The sequence below is a fragment of the Aquarana catesbeiana genome, linkage group LG02, assembly GCF_042186555.1.
Source record: "Aquarana catesbeiana isolate 2022-GZ linkage group LG02, ASM4218655v1, whole genome shotgun sequence".
Classification (NCBI taxonomy): domain Eukaryota; kingdom Metazoa; phylum Chordata; class Amphibia; order Anura; family Ranidae; genus Aquarana; species Aquarana catesbeiana.
The window spans coordinates 402,197,356-402,223,603 of record NC_133325.1 but is presented as its reverse complement, the minus strand read 5'-3'; the positions used below and the strand labels follow the sequence as shown (position 1 = coordinate 402,223,603).

Below are 26,248 nucleotides of genomic sequence, written 5' to 3'. Positions count from 1 at the left end.
AATGCTAAAGTAGGAGTCGTATATATGTATTACTTTGCCTTATCTCAATAGTTGAGAAGCTTGGATTATTCTTAGCATTGGCTAAGTGGTTAGGAAAGAAGACCTGATATTTTTCCTTATACCTTGAACCTACTGTTGCACATTTTTCTTGGAAATTCTAAGGCACTTTTAGTACAACTGGGTTTACACCATATGCAATGACTAGGTATCTAAGACCCGGTAGTTGTGGGACTTTGCAGATTCCAAGCTCCAAAGATCACTTAGTTCCTGGAACTTTTTGTTGTCCCTGGTGGGCTATCTGGAAAAGTTCAGTATTAATTTGAATAAGGCAAGATTTTTTACTTCAGGGCTGCAGTAAATTTGCTGTAATCTCTCCAAAGTGAGATTAAGGACTTTGTCTGATTGATGGATGTGGATAATTTTAACCACTTCCTGCCCAGCCGGGACATTCATCCTTCCGGGTGAACGTCATGCGACGTCCGCCCGGAACATGCTTCGCTGGTGCCCCCACTGCCCACTGCCAGTACCATGTGATAACTGCAACCAATCACAGCCGATCACATGACAATTGTAAACAATGGCTTCATTTAATGCCATTCTTTGTGTACAACTGTGTTGCTAGCTGTGACTGGTCACAGTGATCACATGGCAGGGACAGGGCCAATCACAGCCCATCTGTACCATGTGATTAGCTTTGACCAATCCAAGTTAATCCCACCAATACACACTGAATTAATCTGTTTCATTCAGTAAAAACGGTTGCGTATACCAGTGGCATTCACTAGTATAAGCAAGTATAATGTGTAAAAAAAAAATCCTGAACACTTCCCCAGAGTTGTACAGTGTCACTATAGTAACACTGTATTGCTCTGGTCATAGTGTGTTAAAAAATGGTAAAAAAATTCGTTTTCACATCGTGTCCCTGGTCACCGCCACACCAGTTATATGATGATGCTGTACTGCACTGGTGACTGTATGGAAAAAAACATTGTGAAAAAAAAAAAATTATTTCCTCATTTTCCAAAAAAAATGACAAAAAATGACAACTTCCAAAAACTTATTATGACTCTTACTAAATACCTTGAACTGTCTACTTTTCAAAAAGGGGTCATTTGAGAGATATTTATACTGCCCTGGCCTCAAGAAATGATAGGCAGTCAGTAAATCTGGACTGATTGATTTTTCATATATATATATATATATATATATATATATATATATATATATATATATACACACACACACACATACACACACACACAAACATAGTTTTTGGACTTTCCTACAGACTAAATAATAAACACTGATTTGGATTATTTTCATCAAAGAAATATAGCAGAATACACGTTGGCCTAAATTTATGAAGAAAGATAATTTATTTGCATTTTTTTTTTCCTGACAGCAGCCGTGGTACAGTCAGTCACTAGAGGCCTTAAAAAGGTTTACTTTTTCATGGACTCTGTTCTCCTTATGCACTAACCCCATCTATGACCACCACTCTCCGGGCATGGGGAGCAGGTCTGAAATTTGAACAGTAGCCCAAACAAGCACTTTCCCCAAATGCTCCACTATGGTGTAATCCCAATTTAGCTCACATCTACAAGTTACCAGAGCCTTATGCCTAGATCAAATTTAATATAAAAACAAATGTCCCAAATAGTAGACAACAACTCTCTGACTCCTACGTTCTAAATTTAATATCCCAGAATCATATTTCTTTCAATATTTTCAACTCTCCCATGCCTTCAGCTGCCAATTTTCCCACTCTGACCCCCAACTCATACAAGCCTCTCTATGTCCTCAGGTTTGACTGTACAAAAAAAAACAACTTCCCGGATATACTCACATCTCCTTAGGGTTTCACTACCAGCCATGGGGAACCTCAGGGCCTGCTGGCTCAGAGACAGCCCAGAACTTGACAGTAATGACTGGGATAATATCTGGGACTTTCCATTCCGGTCCTTAGTTTCCATCAGAGACCGCTTGATACAATTTAAACTAATTCACCGGGCATATTGTACTCCATACAGGTTACATAAAATAAGCCCCAGCTTCCCTCCAGAGTGCTGGAGATGGGGGGGAACCCTGGGAGACTTTACTACATTCTCTGGACCTACCCAGCTATCACTGGGTTGTGGGAGGAAGTGTTATCCTACATAGGTTTGGTCAGTGCTATTTCCTTACAGTCTTCCATGTCAATTTGCCTATTGGGACTCGTGGAGCAGATGATCCCCACTGTGTCAGGGCGTACTATAGTGGGTTTACTCTTGTTCTATGCTAGAAAAGCCATCACACTCCACTGCAAGAAATCGGTCCCACCAACAAGCACTTTCTGGAAACAGCTGGTAAATAAGAGCTTACACCTCTACAAAGATACATACACCAACAGGGGCTGTCCCAAAAAGTACCAGAAAGTGTGGTTTAAATGGTTAGCAGAGCCGCCCAAGGCAATTAAGTTTTTCTATGTCTTGAAGTGCAGTAGTCCTTAATTGAAATACTAAACCGAAATTATTTTTCCACAATATACCTTTCTTTGGGTTTTTTATTTTTACTTTGGCACACTTGGGAGCAAAGAAGTTGATAATTTCGCTGAACATGATTGCACAAACAAAAGGGAACCTCACCTTTTCTACTCAAAGGTGCCACACACTTTTTTTGGTTTGCTTCTTTTATAGTGTATACTTAAGTGACCCGTGTGTGGGCCACCTTTCCCACTATCTTTATGTTTTATGTCGGATATCTGTATGTGTTCTTAACACCAATAAAAAAATATATATATTTTTTTAAAGTTTGGTGCAGTTGCCTACCTTTGTCTTTTTTCTGTCCTGAGAAGAAAACTGTTTGTTTAAGCAAGGTTCACTTTCTGTATTGCAGGATCTGTTTTATTAGTCACCTGCTGTAGTGGTGCTCTGATGTGAGAAGTCTGCAGTGTGAGTATTCCTTCAGCAGTGGTTAACCCCGTAGGGGTTTTTTTCCTCACCTAGCAAACAGAAAGCTGTTACATTTTTTGGATAGCTTAGGAAACTTAAGCAGCTGCAGTTTGAATTGGGAAGGTTATTTAATAAATTACTACATGGCTTGAGTGGCAATTATACATGTTATAATATTTTCTTAACAATGTGTATTAAGTCTCTCCAGATTTGCATGTATTATGCACACCGTAAGCTTGCCCTTTCCTGGTGCATCATGGCAGCATACATATGGGTTGTGACTCCGCCCCCACAACCTGATAGGACTGGTTAACTATAAATCAAAGACAGACCTGGCTCACAGCATTCTCCTTTTTTTTCCCTCACTTGATCAAGACTGGAGTTGCAAGATATCCCTTACTGCTTCTCGCCCCAGCCAGGTTCAGCCTCTCCTGGGTGGAAGTCCTTCCTGTACAGCCTCTAAACGAAGCTATATGGTTGGAGCCCCATTCTGGTGGTCTGGGGGTCATATTTCAGCCTCTCCTGGGCAGAAGTCCTTCCTGTATAGCCTCCTAAATGAGCTAGATGGTTGGAGCCCCATTCTGGTGGTGCAGGCTTCTCAAAGAAAGCTTTAAACAAGCTTTGACGTAAGTGACAGCATTTCCTTTTGCTTTCCATATGCTTTTTACTTCTTTTCTCTGTGTTATGGGCATTTGCCATTTCCAAGATGGCTGCAGCAGTGCAAGTACACTCTGAGAATGAGAGGCAGAAAGTGATGCGGCCTCTGTGTTTCCTGGTTAGAGCTTTTCCAGGATGGTGACTTGATCATGCTCAGGCACTGATATCATCGCTAATGGCAAATGTGAGTTCTAAATGGTTTTATGGCATTTTTGGGCAACAAATGGTGGAGCTCTCTACTCATGCATGCTGGATGCTTATGTGGTCATTGTTTGCAAGTATGTTTTCCCTTTTTATGGCATTCACCTGTGTTTTTCCTATCTCCTTCTCAGTGTTGCTCTAGGATCATTGTGCTCTTTATGGCCTTCACCTGGGCTCTTCCTATCCCCTTTTCTATGCTTTCTCTGGGATCACTGTGTTGGACTCAGTTTCCACTAGTGCGACTTGTCACTACAAAGTCGCATGACAAGCCATACCCCATGATTTCCAATGAGTACCATTCATATCTGTATTCATAGACCTTAAGAATACACAGGCATTGCTTCAAGTCGCATCAAATTATAGCAAAATCTTGCGACTTTCGGGTCGCAATAGTGGAGACTTAGCTTATGCTGATTTTCATTTCAGTCTGCTGCTTTGCTCTGTTTCTATGGGAAACGCTGTCCAGCCAGACCACCCATTGCTTTTAAGGTATAGGGATTAGGTAAGTAGTGAAGATTGAGAAAGAGAGACAATATCTATAGTCCTACAAGATGGAGGGAGCCTTCTGACGGTCAAGACAAGTCACCATCTAAGAATAGACATCGAGGCAATGTTGATTAAACTCATCATCTCACCCCTCATTATCATTGCTCCCCATTTACAAACATCACAAGTTACCAGCCCTAATAGTCGCTGCATTTGTGGTGGAAGGTCATTTGCCTGCCAAGCTAGTATGTCAAATCTGCCTGGAACAAGCACTATACAGCCCTGCAAGGACCTCAAGGTGAAGAGACCCTGCTAAAAGCCAAAACAGTCACCCTTCAAAGCACAGACATACAGGCAACATTGACCAATGTCATCTTCTCACCTCTCATTTTGTTTGCTCCCTGTTTACGGACACCACAGATTACCAGCCCTAATGGTTGCTGCATTTGTGGTGGAAAGTCATTGCTTGACAAGCTACAGTGCATAAATTGCCTAGCACTTCCAACCAGAACCAGTAGGTGGTGTTCAAATAGGAAAGCTAGCACAAGCTTTGAAGATTGCCCAATAGAGACTTTTTTTGCAAGCTAAGGACACAATTGCCTGGGTTGAAGTAAGAAAGTACTAATTTCCTTCACTGAACAACAGAGAAAAATGCCCCTATAAACAGGCTGTCAAAACTGTATACCCTGAAAAAGCTAGAGGTCAACCTGCTGCAGTCTTCTGTGATGATGGATGCATCACGAATGTAGCTGGCAAGACATGTCACATTCAAGGAGGCTCTAGTCTGAAAATTAGATCTAGATCTGAAGTGCTCCTTCATAGTGTAGCATCTGCAGGTGCTGGCACACCAGCAATAACCAGCCCATGTGCTGAATGAGTCTTAATGGGAGTGGTTTCATAATTGTCAACCAGTTGCTGTATTTGCAGGACTCTGAGGAAAGTGGCAGGGTCTGCATCCCTTTAGACGTGATTCCCTTTTGGTAGTATCTTATCAAAAATGAAATTTTTATTGTGGTGGATGCCAAAGAATCTGACTTTTATCTTGGTGCAGACTTTTGGGAAATTATGTTTAGGGGGGTGTTACACATTCTGTGTGCAGAGCACCTCCAGATGGTCATGTTTAATTGCATTTTACAGAAACTGCAGCCCTGAAAAAAAAGTGGTGTAACCCTTTCAATAAGCTCGTCTGGAAGAAGTGAAGAGACAAGGTGGTAACAGCTTTGTAAGAGCTGAAATTGGCGGCATACTCTATGGTGGATGTGTCAGACATTAATTGATGTTTTTCAAGAGCGGTGTTCCCCGCGGTCACGGCAAGGAGTGCATTATGGCTGAAGCCATGGTTGGTGGATCCCACCAAAAAAAAAAAAAGTGCAAGACACCAGAACACAGATCCAATCTATTTGGGAGTAGACAGGATACAGCCGCCTCAAGGGTGACCATTAGCAGGTCGGGGCAAATATCATCTGACAAAAAAACAGAAAATTCAAAGGTCCAGCATACAGGTGGCGACTCCCAAGTAGACACCAGGAGGCAAGATCGTACGGACTGGGAAAAAGATTAGTAAATGAACCAGAGAAGTACCCAATCTTCAATATTGAAGCCTTAAAGCTCTAAGGCTCCTGTCTTAGGAGAACAGTGGAAGTCCCTTTTAAAGGTGCACTAATCCAGGGGGTGCCTGTGCAAAGCTTTATGCACACACCTGGAGGGAAAACCTTCAGGATCAGTGAGCCATATCAGCTATATTGGCGTGACATTGGCGGAAGTTTTAAGGAGGTCCGCCTTTCTGGTACAATAATTTTTATTGAAAAAGTATAACATGACAAACTCACACATGCAGGGGCATAATTCAATGAGCATACCGATCATATAACATTGACAGGTGGGAAGTCCACCTTTCAATCTCTTCCAGTCAGCCAGGCTACCAGAGTTGATGGGAAAGTAAAAAATTCTGTTCCCGTTTTGTAGCTGGATAGAAAAAAAAAAAGTGTAATCGTGAAGGTTCCAGTTACCCATGGGAGATGAGGATTCGGTTCACCTCTGTTCCTAGCAAAAATAAAAAAATGAAAACCAGGTAATCTGTGCCCAGTGCTAAAGTTAAAAAAAAAAAAATAAATTGACAAGCAGCACAGGAAGTTAGAGTCCTGCAAGATGGAAAACCTCCAATCAATTATAATATTCATAAATCTGGGTGACTGGATTCTCCTGTAGGTTTATCAGACACCTTCTTGTCCCAATTCATCCTCAAGGGAATTTCCATCCTCTGATAGAGAAAGCCAAAGGTACATTGGGAGTGAAGTCTCTTCCAGCAGAACAGTGCCGAAGTATCCTTGGCTCTTCGTAACTGACCAATTCTCAGATGGGACATTATCAGACCCCAGCTAGAAAGGTTGGGGGACTCATTTCAAAGACCAGGCTGCTTAAGGTCATGGGATGTTAAGCTTATGAGGAATAGTATTGAATTTCTTGAACCGAGTAGTGTTCAAAGCACTTCTGTCATTCACTCCTTTTAGCAAGAGGAGCAAGATTTGTACTGTGCCTAGGCAGCAGTGGAAGGTTAGAATTCTTAGGCTGTCAGTGGAGCTTCCTGTAACAATAATTGCAAATGTGCCATTTTGGCTTAGGAGGCTCTAGTGTCTCTCGCTCCTACTCTTAAGCATTGAATCACCACTGCCCCTTCCAGTGATGACGGATTTGCTCTCTCATGGACAGTTTTGCCATCCAGCTCCAAGAGACTACTTTTGACGGCATGGAAGTTGAGAGGCAGTGGCTACCAAGTCAAGTATGCTCAATGCAGGTAGTGCCTACCTTGTGTCAAACCAGAGAGGTCTTCATGAATTAAATTTACCTAAAGAATATGGGAAAATGATGCAGATCTCACACAGCAAAAGCCTGGTGTCCTTTATCACCTAAACCAGCCAAGGTTCCACAGTTCTTACAACTGGGGCTGAACCGGGGCCTAGGTTCAAATATGTTTAAAGCTCGAAGTTCACCTTTGTCTGCACTTGCAGGGGTTTAAGGAGTCCTTAACCCTAAGTGATGCAATTCTTAAAAGGCTTGCATGAAGTTATAGGCCTCCCAGGAAACCATTGTTCCCTATGTGGAACTTGCTTATGGTCCCCATTTCTATCAAAGACTCATTTCTATCCTACAGAATTGACTACACTCTGCAAACCCTAAAGACCATATTTCTAGTTGCTACAACCTCTGTGAAGAAGGATGTCGGAGCTACAGGCTTTGCACTCAAGGAGCCTCACTTAACATTATACCCGGACAGAACAGAATAGTCCTAAAACTCCAGACTGCTTTTATCCATGGGGTGTCTTTCTCCTTCCAATTTAACCAGGAAGTCAATTTCACGTCTTTCTTGGTTGAGTGGGAACCACATCCCCTGTAGGTTGAGCTAACGCTGGTGACCTGCTTGGCAGCTACCCTTTCATTCAGGAAAGCTGAAATATGTACTTGGTTCCAGCATGGCTTAAGGAAGGGTCAGTCAGCATCAACACGTTCAGTCACCTCCTAGATTGTTAAGACAATTAAAAGAGCCTACTCTTCAAGGCCTTCCTGTTTTGGAGGTCTTAAGAGCACATTTAACTAGGGCAGTGCCAGCTCTGTGGACAGCTCCGCGCTGAGTGTCTCCTGAGGTTATTTGCAAGTCAGCAATGTGGTCCTCCCAGGACACTTTCATTACATTTTCATAGGTGAACCCAGCTAACGACAGTAAAGTTTGGAAAAATTCATGGTGCACTTGCGCTACTGATGATTACAACATTTTTCTTGCACCCTCCCGTATGGCGAGTTAGTCCCCATATGTATGCTGCCATGATGCACCAGGAAAACGGAAAATTGTATACTCACCTTTCTGTAATTTTCCTTTCCTGGTGCATCTTCATGGCAGCATACAGATACCCACCCAAATGGTGAGAGTTGCAGAGAATGCTGTGAGCTGGGTCTGTCTTTGATTTATAGTTAACCAGTCCTATCAGGTTGTGGGGACGGAGTCACAACCCATATGTATGCTGCCATGAAGATGCACCAGGAAAGGAAAATTACGGGAAGGTGAGTATACAATTTTCCGTTTTGTTGCTCATACCTTTGCAGGTAAAACCCTGTATGAACTTCCTGCTTTGTTTAGGCATAAAGGGAGGAAGATCACAGCGACCAACAGGTTGCCACAGGTAGTCAAGACACCCTAAAGGAGTCTGTTACAACTCTCCCTGTGCAAAGATTCTCTACTCTGACAATGTCACGCTTTTTCTTTGCAGGACCAGTCAACTGGCCAATTTAACCCTCTTTAAACAATTCCTAAAAGGATGATGCAGATGAGAATGATCTATAAGCAGTGTTTTGTACCTTCCCTTTGTAAGGCTGTTAGGGTGCCTAAATGTAAGATCCTGCAGAGGTACCTGCAATGCAAGTATTTTTAGCACTTCCAAAGGAGTGTGCTGCCTTTTTTCGCTATGATGTTTAAAGCGGTTGTAAAGGCACAAGGTTTATGCATGAAGGTAAGAAGGTATTTGGTTGATGTGGCCTTCATGAGCTTAGCCGTATGAACAGAGTTGCCATTCGAAGAGGCTGTGTCCTTCAGGGGTATACTCAATTATGATGCTGGACTGTGTCCTTGGGAGTGTTGCATCATCTGGTGGTAATTTTATGTGTTGGTCTGCAGTTGCAGCCTGTGAACCTGCCTTAACCTATGCCTCTATTCCAGTGCAATGGAAGTTGGGATGAAGAATATTAATTCTATCCTAAATTCTGACAAGTGGGACAATCTCTCCAACATCTCATTTTAGTCTGCATTCAGAACTGGGAAGAATCCATATTCTGTGGCCCAATTGGGCAACAAGTGGTTCCTACATCCAAGTTCCTCCAAGTAGATTTCATGTGGACAAGATGTCAGAGTTAGATCTGCTAGCTTCTGCTTATTACAAGCTGCAAAGCTTTTCCCCAGGGGCCTGGGCCAAGCCCTGGTTGCGGATGCTGTGACAGATCAGGAAAGTTCTCACAAGCCATATGCTTTTCCTCCAGTCCGATCCAAATACAGTTTTTTGTGGTCAGTTGCTAAATACTGTGGCAATTATTGCAGTAATTCGCTATTGGCCAAACAGGCCTTGGTTCCTGCTTTTGATACCGGGTTATCGGATGGAAGTCCTTTCTCTCGGTTGCGATCTTCTGTCACAGAATGAAAGACTCGCCCCTTGTTCATCTCTTCCAGTTTCTCAACCTGGGAGGAAGAGACTGATCAGGCTTGGCTGTTGTTTCTCTAAACTAATATCTATAAATCCTACAAAGGGATTTGAATAAAGCTTGTTCAATTTGGACTGCTTGGTTTTCTTTTGCTTCAGTCCTCTGGTCAGGTACATTCTGGTCTCTGCAGTCCCTGTCATATCCAGTGTCTCATGGGTGGACTATCCCTTACTCGTCCAAAACTTTGATGGGGGTTGCATCTGAGACTCTAAGGAGAGCCAAGTAGGGTGACCACATTTCCAAACTGCCATTCAGGGACAATTTTGCCAAGGACTGGGGAGGGGAGCTTTGTGTTGAATGTAGTCTCCGGGTTGACGGGATTTCGGCGGCGAGTGATTTGTCGGGTGAATGGCTGCTTTTAGCACTTATATCATCCCAACACCATGCTTGAAATGTATTTTTATATATATATATATATATATATATATATATATATATATATATATATATATATATATATATATATATATATATATATATATATATATATATATATATATATATATATATATATATATATATATATATATATATATATATATATATATATATATGTATATGTATGTGTGTGTATATATATATATATATATATATATATATGTATATGTACGGACCCCCCTCTCCATTAAGTACAGACCCCCCTCACAGTACTGACCCCCTCCCCTTCCACTTGTGCTAGTAGAGAGGTGGAGGTCAGAAATGTGCTGGGGGGGGGCGCTTTTTACTTTTTTCATGATCACTGTCCCTGTCCCCCTCCTCAGTCCATCTATATACATATAATAATATAAGCTTAACAACAGACCTCAGATCAGAGAACAGCACAGGGGGGTCTGAAGAAGAGCACAGGTGGGATCAGAGGACAGCAGGGGGTTCGAGAAGGGGGGGTGGGAGAGAGCAGAGAAGTTGCTGGGGAAGATCACAGAGGGGCCAGGAGAGCGTTGAGGGACCTGTGGGCAGCAGAAGTAAACTGTATAGGAGGGGCGGCATATATAGGAACTGATGCCCTCCATGTTCTTCTTGCAGCTACTGAATGCCCGCTTTTCCTCCTTTACCACCTGCAGGCATTCAGTGGCTGCGAGAACATGGAGGGCATCAGTTCTCCTATATGTTGCCCCTCCTATGCAGGTTTAGAGGGAAGCTGCATGGGCCCCCTGGAGTATGAGGCTGGGTTGCAATGGTGACCCCTGTAGTTACACCGTTGCAGTGGAGAAAAAAAAAATTCTGGCAGGTTGAAGGAGCAAAGAATGGAATGCTGGCAAGATTCTGAGGCTGTGATAGTTGCAGATGAGAGATGGGCCACTGCTGAGAGGATTGCTTAGCATACAGAGAACTAGTAGGTGAAAAAGTGGCAGAACATGAAAGGCTGAGGATAAGACCCCTTTCACATGCCAACGCCCGGGCGTCAGTGGTAAAGCAGCGCTACTTTTAGCACCGCTTTACCGTAGTTTTAGCAGCACTATTCGGTCACTAGCGGGGCTGTTTTAACCCCTGCTAGCGGCCAAAAAGGGGTTAGATCTGCCTGCAAAACGCCGCCAGAGCAGCGTTTTGCTGCCAGTATCACAGCGCTGCCCCATTGATTTCAATGGGGAGCAGTGGTGGAGAAGCGGTGAGTTCACCACTCCAAAGAAGCTGCTGGCAGGACTTCTTCTGACGCCCTGCCAGTGCACCGCTCCAGTGTGAAAGCCCTCGGCTTTCACACTGGAATGAATGTAGCAGCTGTTTTGAGGCGTTTTGCAGGCGCTATTTTAACGCTATAGCGCTTGCAAAAAGCTCCAGTGTGAAAGGGGTCTGAAGGAGGGGGGGGGGGGCTGCTGCAGGTGAAGTGAGAGCCACACAAGTAGTGGGAGAGAAGAGACAGTGAGCAGCTGGACAGAAGGGCCTGGTGTGAGGAGTTATTATGTGTGCAGTGATGAGGGAAACATCTTCAGCTCTGAGGGGTTCATGCTGGGACCTGTAGTTCTTCACTTTTGGCGGGCGGGGGGGGTCACATCCCCCAAAAGTGAAGGATTTCAAGTCCCAGCATGAACCCTGCCCTAATATCTAAGGATGTGTCCTTCTTCCATCCAGGGTTTAATGTCACCTGTCTGTGTCCTCTCCTGCCGACCCTCATCTGCTGACCCTTATCTGCCTGCCTTCCTCTCTGCATAGTGCACTGAGAGGCTTACTCAGTCCAGGCTGACACACTGTTTCTATGAAGTGCTGACAGTTCAGCACAGAACTCTGGCTGCTGGGGGAGAGCTGACAGGATTTTAGCCCCGATGGATCTGTCATGTTGGTGAGTGTTTAGCAGTTTACTTGCCTTTCTACCATCTCTCCTTTCATTTGTGCACTACAGTCTTAGAAGTTTCTTCTGCATGCCGCTGCCTGGCTGGACTCGAACATGCAGGGAGGAGGTGGGTGGAGCTAAACAATAGGCGCGGAGGAGGAAGTTAAATCTCCTCCGCTGTGATTGGTCTCTGCCTCTCTCCTGCTCATGACGTCACTGGTTGCTACACGCCAAGCGGACGGCAGGTAGCAACCAGTTTGGGCACTGAGCCAGCGGCGGTGATGAATTAAGTAAAAAGGGTCTCTGCCAGCAAGGGGTCCACCACAGGCTGAGACAGTGAGGGACAGAGACAATGCAAAGGCTATTTTAGGGGGCATTAGATCGACCCAGGGCCATTCCGGGACACTGTATTGTCCTGGAATGAGGGTGCCCGGGACCCGGGACAGACCTGCTAATTGCGGGATTGTCCTGGGCAATCCGGGACATGTGGGCACCCTAGAGCCAAGACTCTCTAGGTGGGAGTTACTACTTGCTCTGGACTTCCTTGCCAGCTCCAGATGAGATATCTTTCAGTCCAGCTTGGGTAAAGACTGAGCTATTGAGACATGCACTCTAAGGGCTATCTCATCAGCCATGACGCCAAGATCAAAGCTTTAGGCTAGGAAGGATTCTATGTGTAGCGCTGGTAGATTTTTAATCTACCGCTGATGGGTAAATCTTGTGGGTTACTTGTTAGGTGAAGTTAGATTTGCCTCTGTTCCAGCTTGGCTGAGTTGCGTGTAGTTCCACACTGTGCCGGTGGGTGTTGTTGTCACCATGGGCTGGTGTTGGAAAGGCAACGTGTTGAAGCGTATGAGTGTTCCTCTGTCCCGGAGACGACTCGGTGGAGGTGGTCCTCCGAGTTGCATTCTGGGAGAGGGTATTTATGGAACAGACGCCATGTTTAGGGGTTCGTTTTTCAGCCACCTGCTGGCCCTCCTGGCCGACAGGTATGCGTTAAGAGTACCGCCTCGTGGTCCTCCATTCCGGAGGCCCACATCGCTGTGGCGTGTGGGTGGGCCCAGAAGCCTGTCTGGGGCCTACCGCAGCAGCAGAGGAATGGCCCTGAGCTGTCTATCCTGAGTGAAGAAGCTGGACAACCGGGGAGATCCCAGGGGAGGACCCGTCATGGAAGGATCATGCAGAGTGCTGGTCTGGAGAGGGGCCTGGTGACTCGGTTGGAGGACGTATACTGAAGTAATCTTACTGCATAGTACTGCCGGGTTGGCCTAAAGGTTCAAGTACTGTGTCTGACATTCATCGCAAACCAATACATCCTGCGGCAGAGGATCGTACGGGTTTTATTCCAAACAAGTCTGTGGCAGAGACTTTTGTTCGAGCTGCGTACTGGCTGCTAGGCAAGTGAGAGAGGCCTATCCAGGCGGGCAAAGATTGAATCCCACAAGGGGAGTGCATTCAATTACAAGTGTTCAATTCCAAAGAATGTTCTAAAGAATACTAAGGGAAGGTATTTGAGCTTCCCTGCAACTTTCCTTCTGCCTCTTTCCTGCTACTTCCTTTTATTACTTGTTCAATAAAGCATTGGAAAATATACTCAAGTTTTTTTGGTGCCTACATCGTCCAGAGGTGAACTCAACGGGACCCTAGACCCGGTGCCGGTGAAACAGAGGTATCGAGAGTGAAGGTAACAGCCCGCTTTAAACCAGCAGCTCCACCGAGAGTTAGTGCTACATATGGTTACTTACAGCTCCAGATGGGATCACCTCCAGTCCAGTTGGAGTAAGGATTGAGCCATGATGTCAATCTCTCAGCTTGCTGCTCCAGATGTGATTTCTTTCAGTCCAGTTTTGAGTAAAGGCTCAGTCATGAAGGCAGCTTCTCTAAGGTTTCTTTTTTCCTCAGTCAGGAGGTTTTCTGGGATCTGGGCCTTGTGTCGTGAGGGATCCTTGTTGACATTCTGCCTAGCAGGGCTTTTTTTCTCAAACAATAAGTGCTGGAACTTAACCACTGCCCCACAAAACCCCTCCCCCTACACACACCCTCCAAATCACATCAAATACTGGGTGTGTTCAGTCAAATTTCACAAAAACAGAAGGAGAGTCTTAAAGGGGCATTAAAGTGGTATTTCGGCCGAAATTATACTCTTTAAATAAAAATACCTCTATAATACACAAGCTTAATGTATTCTAGTAAAGTTAGTCTGTAAACTAAGGTCAGTTTTGTTAGTTTATAGCAGTAGTTTGTTATTTTATAAACTTACAGCAGGCCGTGGCCATCTTAAGTCTGGGCATCTGAAGCCAGACTGTATTTCTTCCTGGATCTCATCCTTGCAGATCTCGCACATGCTCAGTGCAGCACAAGCAGTGTAATGGGTTTCAGGTCAGGTTTCCATAGCAACGGCAGTATCAGAGGAAGTTGCCGCCCCTTCCCAGAAGTCACTGCAAACAGGAAATGATGCGATGGGCCACGGCCAGGGAGGAGGAAGTGAAAAATGAATACAGCAGATATACAGTAGGTGCTGAGAAAAAAAAGTAAAAAATATCCAATTCGTTTACAGTGCGCAGTTTAGTGAGGGATGCTGAAGAGTTGTAAAAGTGGGTGGAACTCCACTTTAAGTACCAGGATTGCATTACATACAGAGTGCAGAGCTGTCACTAGTAAACACAGAAACCAGACCTCTGTGTTTACAAGTGATTGTGATCAGGCACCAAAGAGTCTGAGCCAGAGGTGGTGGAACTGAGTTCCACCAAGTTCCCCCTGAAAAAAAGCCCTGCTGCCTAGTATGGGTAGTGTTTATATCCATACTGGATCCATCTTCGACATCCTATGAGAACAAAAGTTTTGTTCCTCTCATATGCAGGACTACTAAGGATAACTGGTTCCATGGAATGAATATTGGAATACTTCAAGCATGCTCTTAAGCTACAGCTTTGCTCAGAGTTTTAGGACATATTTGTCACTCTCTCTAGCAGAACCAGCGTGGCAGAGAGATCATCCACAATCACTGCTGGATGGGTCATTCCAGCTAATTAAGCTTATAGAGCTTAGGGCTTAGTTTCTATGGAAGCAGTCACTAAACACTCAACCAGGAGTGTGTAGGCTTTGTGGGATCCCTGTGAAAGGGTGCCAAGAATATTTTTAGGTGGATTATATGTCTTCCATTAAGGCTGTTCTGGCTGATTGTGGGGTGTAGCTAGCTTCCTTATACTGTTAAAATCCATAGAGTTTTCTGTTGACTAAATGCTATTATTTGAACCCTACTTTTTTCAGCATCCCACCCTTGTTTTTGGGCTAGTTAGTTCTCAAACGTATGCTGCCATGGAAGTCTGTTAGGTAAACAGAAAATTTCCTATCAAATACTTAGCGTAATTTTGCTTTCCTGATGGACTCCATGGCAGCAGGAGTTCCCTCCCAGTGTCATGAGTAGGCTAGTTACGGAACACGGCCTCTGGATCAGCCTGACAATTTATGGGATTGGGGTCCTATTGGGAAGGAGCGAGGGTGGGGCTACCCAAACATATGCTGCCATGGAGTCCATCGGGAAAGGAAAATGATGGTAAGTATTTGATAGGAAATTGTCGTTTTTTTCATTTATTTAGCAAAAAATAAAAAACCCAGTGGTGATTAAATACCACCAAAAGAAAGCTTTATTTATGTGAAAAAGTCATAAAAATTTTACATGGGTACAGTGTTGAATGACCATGCAATTGTCATTCAAAGTGTGAAAGTGCTGAAAATTGGCCTGGGCCAGAGGGGAATGAAAGTGCCTTGTATTGAAGTGGATAAAGTGTCACTAAAGGTAATTTTTTTTTTTTGTTTTGGATAGATTGGAGATGTATTAGAACAATCCAATTTTCTTTGCTGTCTGTGTCCTCAGTAGGTAGCTTCACCATCTCGAATTGTCCTGTTTACTATTATCAGCAAAGTGAAAGTAAAATAAAATTTCACATCTGAGCAAAAAATAGAGGGGAAACCTTCCAATGGGGGCTATGGTTCTGGTGACACCTTGGAGTTCTCTCACTGAGAAGGGATTCCCTTTCACTTCCTGTTTTGCTATGGGACAGGAAATTAAGGGAAATCACCCAATGGTACACAGATGGCAAAAAACAGACTTATAAAACAGGTTATAATCCTCTCTTGCTCTATCCAAAATGAAAAAATAAAGTTTTGCCTTTTTTGACACTTTAATGCCCCGTACACACGGTCGGACTTTGTTCGGACATTCCGACAACAAAATCCTAGGATTTTTTCCGACGGATGTTGGCTCAAACTTGTCTTGCATACACACGGTCACACAAAGTTGTCGGAAAATCCGATCGTTCTAAACGCGGTGACGTAAAACACGTACGTCGGGACTATAAACGGGGCAGTGGCCAATAGCTTTCATCTCTTTATTTATTCTGAGCATGCGTGGCACCTTATCCGTCGGATTTGTGTACACACGATCGGAATTTCCGACAACGGATTTTGTTGTCGGAAAATTTTATCTCCTGCTCTCCAACTTTGTGTGTCGGAAAATCCGATGGAAAATGTCCGATGGAGCCCACACACAGTCGGAATTTCCGACAACACGCTCTGATCGGACATTTTCCATCGGAAAATCCGACCGTGTGTACGGGGCATAAGTCTTTTAACACAGTCTGATGATTGAGGGCCTAACTATTTGATTAACAGGCCAAGTTCCTATATAGGTGGAATGAAAAGGTCCTTGACTACTGATGTGATCTACTAGTCATGTAATTCTGTGGCAATTGTTGAAATTCATGAACCTAGTATTAATAAGTTCTGTGCAAGTTATGTACTTAGCAATATCAGTTCTTTCCAACCTTGTCATGAGAGGTGTTTCTTTACCATTGCTAAAAGTGGAAGTAACTAATAACTGATGTTTGGGTATTGGAGGAGAGAATGAAGTAGCAGATGGGCTTAGGCCAGGTGAAGGCTTGAAGTCTGGAGGTCCCATAGGGATCTCAAGGGTAACTTGTGGTGTTAATTACTGCAGCTTCTTCTGCTAGTGACTGTACTGTGTGTTGGTGTACAGCAGGGGTCATCAACCTGCAGATCGCAATCTACCAGTAGATTGCAGACAGGTGACTAGTAAATCACAGGCTGGGCTTGCTGAACCACCATTCCAGAGCATCAAACAGAATGCAATGCAGATGGACTACTTGTAAAGTTGAAGCTATAGTAGAGAGCAAGAGCTGCATAAGCTGATACCTCATCTGTAGCACTGGCTCCTGTCCCATTCTGAATGCAGGAGGTTTGGTGTGCTTTCAGAAAGAGCACCACACCAGCAGGATTGAATAGAAACCTATGGCAAAGTACAGCTAACCCAGCAGCTTTATAGGGGGCTCAGGACAGTAAGGGTTCAATTCAGTTTGAGGGGTGGTGTTTCTACCACCCCCACCCCAACCGCACTCCCTTTAGCTGTAGTGGTCAGGGGTGTACACATGTTGCAGTCACAGCAGGAGTTATACACCCTGTCATGGTCGGTGGGTGTAGCACCTGCCAAACATGACCCATTCAAGTGAATGAGACAACTCTGCAAATGTCCTGCAACTTTGTGCAGTACAGCAAAAAAGGAGTTAACGAAGGCAGCGTTGTTGCTTTCTCACCACCTTCTTTAACCCCTTGGACCCCGCAGAAGCATGCAGTTGCAGGACTCTTGCAGAGTGGCCCCATTTACTTGAATGGCTCATGATTGGCAGGTGTTAGCACCCACCAAAGCAACAGGGGTTTAATTCCTGCTGCAGCATGTGTACACCTTTTGGCTACTGGCTCTGCCTCATCTGATTTAAACCCATGATTGCCGTGCACTGCACGTGATTGGGACATGGTAGTACGGCAATTAGAGGTTTAAATCAGGTGTGAGGAGGAGACACTGTGCCCAGTGATTTTTTTTTACTTCTCCCATGTTGTTCAGGTAGATCTCCACCTCATTAAGGTTGTCTATCCCTGGTGTACAGGATTTGAAGTGTCCTGTGCAACTCTGTTGACATTCTGGCTTTGGAGAAATTGCAGGGTCATCAAAGCCTGTCACAATAGGATGATCAATTTCTTCATCTACCATCGCAGCTTGATCCAAAACTCTTAGCTCACTCATAGCTGTAGCTTACCGTTTCTCAAGAACTTTTAGCAAGGCTTCTGCCTGTGCTCATGCTTGGGTGACTTGTGCTTCTGCTTGGGCAGCTTTTGCTTTAATGACTGCATCTATAGGCGTGCACAGGGGGTGTGTCGGTTGTGCCTGGGCACAGATTCTCCCTGCTATTTCACCAAAGCCCCCCCAACGGGGCTCCTAAAAGAAAATGTAAAAAAAAAATTATTAAATAAAGTAATAAAAATAAAAAACTACTGACACCGTCCTCTGCCCCACTGACCAATCCACTGCTCTACTGACACCATCCACTGCCCTATTAACATTTTTTTAATTTGGGGTGCACACCCTAATACAATAGGCTGTGCACACCTATGACTGCTTTCCTCTCAATGCAATAGGCTTCCACCTTTGCTAATCTGTGTTTGATTATCTGACTTAGAGGGCAGGGGAGGCATTGGAGGTCTAACATACTTCCGATGTCTCCATAAAAGGGTACCTGTCACTGCCCAAAGCTTTCACAAGGGGGCTTGTTCACCTCCTTGTGATAGCAATAAAGTTAATTGTAAAAAAAAAAAAAAGATTTAAATGAAATAGATAGAATTCAATTAAAAAACTTTAAAAGCACCCCATCCCCCTGCGTATGCACGCAAATGCGCAAATAGGTCCAGCACGCATATGTAAATAGTGACTGCATCACACATGTGACTTATTATCACGAATGTTGGAGTGAGAGTAATAATTCCAGAGTTCATAATTCATGATTAACTCTAAACTAATAACCTGTAGAGGCTTTTAAAGTGTCACCTATGTTACCTAATTTTAGGTACTGTTAATTGTTGCCATTTCACAGGCATGTGCAATTTTAAGTGTAGCACTACCCCATAGGAGCCACTAGTATTTTCCCAAGTCTTCCCTTAATTCAGCCCTGCAGCCAGGCACACAGTATTTCCCACAGCCAGGTGCACAACTTCCGCTCGTTACTTCGAAGAGCAGTCTAGGGATTGTAGCGTTTTTTTTTGTTTGTTATAATTTAGTTTAGGAACTTGGATGGGATAAGGGGGATAGTAGGATACTCCAATTAAACTACTCACACGTGAGGACAGCTAACTCGGTTGAACTGTGTAGCAGACTGTACAGAAGTAGTAGAAGTTGAATGGACTCTGTTCTTCAAGACACCAGGCGGTTTCCCCTTTAGTCTACACCCAGCAGCTGACTTCTAGCACCCAGAGGGGGATTCAGCAACACCAGTCTCTAGGATTCCTTAGGGAGTCTGTACTCACAAGGCCCTGGTCATAGGTCACCTTCCTTTGTGATATGTGAACAAAAAACTGAATTATATACTAACTTTAATACTTTTTAAAAAATGAATAATAGATTGAAAATATTAAAAAAAAAAAAAAAAAAAAATGTATATTTTCAATCTATTTATTTTTTTAAAGTATTAAAGTTAGCATATATTTCAGTTTTTTTGTTCACATACTGGATATATAGAACATCAAGTGTTATGTTTACTTCTATGTGCATTGAATATGGAATTTATAATCCAAATTAATGTCACCATATTATTTGATTAACAATTCAATTTTTACGTATTTTTTTCATAGTTTACATACTACAGTATCTCACAAAGGTAAGTACACCCATCACATTTTTGTAACTATTTTATTATATCTTTTAATGTGACATCACTGAAGAAATGACACTTTGCTACAATAGTGAGTATACAGTATACATGTCCAAAGACATGCTGGTAGGTTAATTTGATCCTGTCTAAAATTGTCCCTAGTATGTATGAATGTGAGTTAGGGACCTTAGATTGTAAGCTCCTTGAGGGTAGGGACTGATGTGAATGTACAATGTATATGTAAAGCGCTGCGTAAATTGACAGCGCTATATAAGTACCTGAAATAAATAATAAATAAATAAATACAGCTTGTATAACAGTGTAAATTTCCTGTCCCCTCAAAATAACTCCACACACCATTAATGTCTAAACCGCTGGCAACAAAAGTGAGTACACCCCTAAGTGAAAATGTCCAAATTAGGCCCAATTAGCCATTTTCCCTCTTCTGTGTCATGTGACTCGTTAGTGTTACAAGGTCTCAGGTGTGAATGGGGAGCAGGTGTGTTAAATCTGGTGTTATCGCTCTCACTCTCTGAGGATTTGAAAAAAATAATTTTTGCTCTACATAAAGATGGCCTAGGCCAGGGATATGCAATTAGCGGACATCCAGCTGTTGCAGAACTACAAGTCCCATGAGGCATAGCAAGACTCTGACAGCCACAAGCATGACACCCAGAGGCAGAGGCATGATGGGACTTGTAGTTTTGCAACAGCTGGAGGTCCGCTAATTGCATATCCCTGGCCTAGGCTATAAGAAGACTGCTAAGACCTTGAAACTGAGCTGCAGAGTGGTGGCCAAGACCATACAGAGGTTTAACAGGACAAGTTCTACTCAGAACAGGCCTCGCCATGGTCGACCAAATAAATTGAGTGCACATGCTCAGCGTCATATCCAGAGGTTGTCTTTGGGAAATAGATGTATGAGTGCTGCCAGCATTGCTACAGAGGTTGAAGGGGTGGGGGGGTCAGCCTGTCAGTGTTTAGACCATACACCGTACACTGCATCAAATTGGTCTGCATGGCTGTCTTCCCAGAAGGAAGTCTCTTCTAAAGACAATGCACAAGAAAGCCTGCAAACAGTGGATTACTGGAACCATGTCCTGTGGTCTGATGAGACCAAGATAAACTTATTTTGGTCAGATGGTGTCAAGTGTGTGCAGGGCTGGACTAGGACAAAAATTTGGCCCTGGACTTCATCCAGACCGGCCCACTTTAATTTTGCAAACACGCACAAAAACAAGTGAACAAGTTAAGTGGGAGGGCTAACGTCATGCAGGAACATTGCTACAGCCTCATTGGCTGGAATTTCAGAAACTTCAGCACCAATAGAACTGGAATCTGTTGTATAAAGCAAAAATTCTAATATCCATCAGCAATCAATATATCTATTAGCTCAACAATCTATTAGCAATCACTAGAGCTGAAACCTGTTGTATAATGCTGCGTACACACGAGCAAACTTTTTGACCGGACTGGTCCGACGGACCGAGTCCATTGGACAATTCAACCGTGTGTGGGCTTCATCAGACCTGCAGCTGACTTTTTCGGTTGAAAATCTAACGGAACATGTTTCAAATCTTTCCAATGGACTCGAGTGTGGTCAAAGTCCACTCGTCTGTATGCTAGTCCGACGGACGAAAACCGACGCTGGGGCAGCCATTGGCTACTGGCTATCAACTTCCTTATTTTAGTCCGGTCATATGTCATCACGTACGAATCAGTCGGACTTTGGTGTGGTCCTGTGTAGGCAAGTCCGTTTGTTCGGAAAGTTCGTCGGAAGTCCGCCGAAAGTCCGTCGGAAAGAGCGTCGGACTTTTGTTGCTGAAAAGTTCGCCCGTGTGTACGCTGCATAAGAAGGCAACAATTCTAATATCAATTTAAAGATCTATTATCAATCAGTATATCTGTTGACTTATCAGTGTATCAGCAATCAATAAAACTGGGATAAACACGCTGTATTTAGGCGTCACCCCAAGCTATTTGCTGAGAGGCATGTTGAGTATTTTGCAGATCTCACTTTTTGTCACAAAGTTTTGAAAATTGAAAAAAGAAAAAAAAAAATTTTTCTTTTCTTTCTTCATTTTCAAAAATAAATGAGATCTACAAGATACTCAACATGCCTCTTAGCAAATACCTTGGGGTGTCTACTTTCCAAAATGGGGTCATTTGGGGGGTTTTGTGCTATCAGGACATTTCAGGGCCTCCTAAACTGTGATAGGTAGTGTGGAGAAAAAACACAATTTTACGCCTTTAGAAGGCGGTGCTTGGTTTTTGGGGTCCTGTATGCGGCTAGGCTTCCAAAAAGACTCACACATGTGGTATACCCATCCTCTCTTCAAAAAGCTTGAAGTGTCTTCTTTCTAAAATGGGGTCATTTGTGGGGGTTTTGTGCTATCTTGACATTTCAGGGCCTCCGAAACTGTGATAGGTAGTGAGGAAGTTAAATCACCATTTTTTGCCCTTAGAAAGCTTGAAGGCGGTTTTCGGGGTCCTGTACATGGCTAGGCTCCTAAAGTCTCACACATGTGGTATCCCCGTAATCAGGAGAAGCAGCAGAATGTATTTTGGGGTGTAATTCCACATATGCCCATGGCATGTTTGAACAATATATCATTTAGTGACAACTTTATGCAAAAAAAAAGAAAAAAAATTTGTCATTTTCCCAAAACTTGTGGCAAAATATCAAATATTCCATGGACTCAACATACCTCTCAGCAAATAACTTGGGGTGTCTACTTTCCAAAAAGGGGTCATTTGGGGGGGGGGGGGGTTGAACTGTCCTGGAATTTTATGCACAACATTTAGAAGCTTATGTCACACACCAACCACTCTTCTAACCACTTGCAGACAAAGCCTTTTCTGACACTTTTTGTTTAAATGAAAAATTTTTTTTTGCTAAAAAATTACTTTGAACCCCCAAACATTATATATTTTTTTTTAAAGCAAAGGCCCTACAGATTAAAATGGTGGGTGTTGCAACTTATTTTCTCACAGTATTTGCTCAGCGATTTTTCAAACGCATTTTTTTTTTTTTTTTTTTTTGAAAAAAACACTTTTTTTTTATTTTAATGCACTAAAACACACTATATTGCCCAAATGTTTGATGAAATAAAAAAAGATGATCTTATGCTGAGTACATGTATACCAAACACGACATGCTTTAAAATTGCGCACAAACATGCAGCGGCAATAAACTACATACATTTTTAAAAGCCTTTAAAAACCTTTACAGGTTACCACTTTAGATTTACAGAGGAGGTCTACTGCTAAAATTACTGCCCTCAATCTGACCTTCGTGGTGATACCTCACATGCATAGTGCAATTGCTGTTTAAATATGACACCAGACTGATGCTTGAGTTCGAGTTTGCGGGGTACAGGGGTTGGTTTTTTTTTTTTTGTTTTTTTTTATATTTTGCTTTTTTTTTTTTTTTTTTTTATCATTTTTATTGTTATCTTAGGTAAGGTAAATATCCAATTTGATAGCAAAAGGTAGTTACAGGTACTTTTTTTAAATTGGGGTCTATTATACCCTAGATCTCCCCTCTGCTCTCAAAGCATCTGACCACACCAAGATCAGTGTGATTAAATGCTTTCCCAATTTCCCAATGGTGCTGTTTATATCCGGCAAAACCTAAGTCATGAAATGGTCGTAGCTTCCGGTTTCTTAGGTCATAGAGATGATTGGAGCCGTTCTGGTCTCCGATCAACTCTATAGTCAGCTGGTGGAACCACTGGCTGCATTCTTGGGTTCCCTGTTGGGACAGGAGAGCCAGAGAAAACCATGGAAGCCTGTGGAAGGGAGGGACGTTCCCTCCCAATGCTTGGAAAAGCAGTCTTGAGGCTAACTAGCCACTAGGATTGCTTTTACATGAGTCAACTGCTGGCTGAAAAGAATGATACCGAGATGATCATTCTGGTATAACCACTCAAAGTCCAGCAACATACTAGTACATTGCTGGTCCTTGTTGGGCATATATTGTGATGTTCTTTTTTTCATGCAGCCTATAGGCTGAACGAAAAAAAGCTTGATCGGTGGGTATGCCCACCATTAGAATACCACCCTTCATCCACCCACATCTAATGATGGGCATACATGCACCATTTTCTTTTTACTGTAATGGTGAAATCACCTCCAACAGCGCTGGAGTCGCTGATTTACGTATCGTGGGAGCAAACGCTGTTGATGTCAAGGTAAATAAAGCCGGGCTGCAGCTGAATGGCGTACCTGCTAAGCAAATGATGGTTAACAATAAAACAAAGTAACATTACAGTATAACAGTAAGACTTGTCATACCTGCGAAGCAAATACAATAAAACATAGTCAAAATAAAACATTTTTTAACGCAATCTCTGCCTTAAGTTAAAAAAAAGAGCATATATGCCGAAACATGCTTCGGCCAGGGCAGGACTGGCCTACTGGGATACCGGGACATTTCCCGGTAGGCTGCCTGCCCTGGAGCCACTTTGAGCTAAGCTGTGGCTGTGGGAGGCTGCAGCACTCCCCTCCCTCCTCCTGTCACACACAGCAGGCACGGAGCTGAGTGAGAAAAGTTCGGCCGCGCTGTGACAAAAGTCCCGCCCTCCTCCTAGACCAGATTATGTGAAAGGCGCAGTGTTCTCTCTATCACACGAGCTGGTCTAGGAGGAGGGCGGGACTTTTGTCACAGGCAGCGCGGCTGAACATTTCACACTGACCTCTTACTGTCACACAGTGGGAGTTGGATGCCTGCTGTGTGTAATCCAGCCAGGCACTGACTGTAGTGAGGCTGAAATGATGAGCACGGTAAAGCGGCTGCAATTGTGGGCACGGTAAGGCTGCAATTGTGGGCAGGGTGAGGCTGCAATTGTGGGCAGGGTGAGGCTGCAATTGTGGGCAGGGTGAGGCTGCAATTGTGGGCAGGGTGAGGCTGCAATTGTGGGCAGGGTGAGGCTGCAATGATGGGTACAGTGAGGCTGCCACGATGGGCACCGCGAGGCTGCATGGATGGGCACAGTGCGGCTGCATTGATGGGCACAGTGAGCTGCATTGATGGGCACAGTGAGCTGCATTTGATGGGCACTGGTGAGGCTGCATTGATCTCCTGTACCATGCCCACAGCCTCTGACATCTTGACATCTTCTGTACCATGTCCATAGCCTCTGACATCCCCTGTACCATGCCCGCAGCCTCTGGCATCTTGACATCTTCTGTACCATGCCCGCAGACTCTGACATCTCCTGTACCATGCCTGCAGCCTTTGACATCTTGACATCTCCTGTACCATGCCCACAGCCTCCGACATCTCCTGTACCATGCCCGCAGCCTCTGCCATCTTGACATCTTCTGTACCATGCCCATAGCTTCTGACATCTTGACATCTCCTGTACCATGTCCACAGCCTCTGACATCTCCTGTATCATGTCTGCAATCTCTGATCATCTCCTGTACTATGCCCGCAGCCTCTAACCATCTCTTGTATCATGTTCGCAACCTCTGACCATCTCTTGTCTTATATCATGTCTGCAGTCTCTGAGGGAGTCTGGAGAGGAGTCAAGAATGGGAGCGCCACCAGGATGGGGGTCATGGGAGAAGGCAGACTTGTGTGAACTGTGGAGAGGAGACTATAGGAAAACCGAAGCCACCAAGCTGGAGCCGACTGATTGAGCCCTGCAAGGTACACCTGAGAGGAGGTCAGTGACAGTACCACCAAGCTAGTCTGAGGGGGGGTCACTGATGTAAGGAGGGAGTGAATACAATAATGTAAGGGGCACTGATATAAAGGTTTCCCCCTTATATCAGTAACCCACCCTGCGGAAGGTTGTTTCTGGCCATTAAGAGTCCCCCCCACATTCCCAGAGTCCCAGGTGTCCCCCTTGATAATTGCTCCACTTCTAACTGGAATTTGTGTATGTGTATATATATATATATATATATATATATATATATATATGAGATTAAAACCACAACTACCTTACCTGAGGGGGGTTATCGGGGCGTGATCGGTGAAATATGTGCCTATGTGTACTGATGTCAGTGTAGTGTTGGTGCAACTCACGGTTAGATGTTATCTCTCCTCTCTCTGGAACAAAAAGACTTCCACGAGGAGAGATGACATCACTTCTCCTGCAGTGTTTACACTTACACATGCAGGGGAAGGATCTCATTCGCCAGGAGCGATCACCAGGTCCAGGCCAGATATGATTGACCTGCGCCTGTGGATTGATCGGTTCTGGATCGAATCTGATCGTCGCAGTCGCCGTAACATGACGGCGATTTGCCTGCCCATGCCAGTCTTCCTCAGTAAAACTGGTCGGGAAGAGGTTAAGCAACAGAAAGATAGATCTGACATTAATCAGAGCCCCCCCACCACCACCCTCTGTCTGTCTGCCATGGCTCAGCCTCCTATAATATGAAGCTTTGTAGTTCTTCCCATTGTAGTGGCTGGCAGTGTGTTCGGAGTGTGTGGCTGGGATTTATCAAGTCAATGGTCTGGTCCTCCTTCACTGAGATCAGTGCTGCATCAGGAGGGAGACTCCCCAGCACTCCGGATAAAACTTGCTGCACTCTCATCACATTGTAGAAGCCCCCCATTCAACCAATAACTCCCCTGGGACAAGAGGAGGAAGGGGGAGGAGAGGCGGGGGGTGGGGGGAAGGGAGAGACTGCAATATCATTTGTTAATCATTCTCAGGGCTGCAGATACATATTGATAACACGAGCAATGTGAATGCAGGTAGACCGACTGCGGCTCCTGCCCTCCATAC

General features: G+C 44.0%; 1 long non-coding RNA gene across 1 annotated transcript in view; it reads left to right on the top strand.

The window, feature by feature from the left end:
• LOC141128173 (uncharacterized) overlaps positions 1 to 26,248 on the top strand; it is an 86,533-nt gene that overhangs the window by 53,297 nt on the left and 6,988 nt on the right. The window contains exons 2-3 of the long non-coding RNA XR_012241652.1: positions 19,483 to 19,508; positions 25,011 to 25,174. This is a non-coding gene — a long non-coding RNA (uncharacterized lncRNA). The remainder of the gene's footprint in view (positions 1 to 19,482; positions 19,509 to 25,010; positions 25,175 to 26,248) is intronic.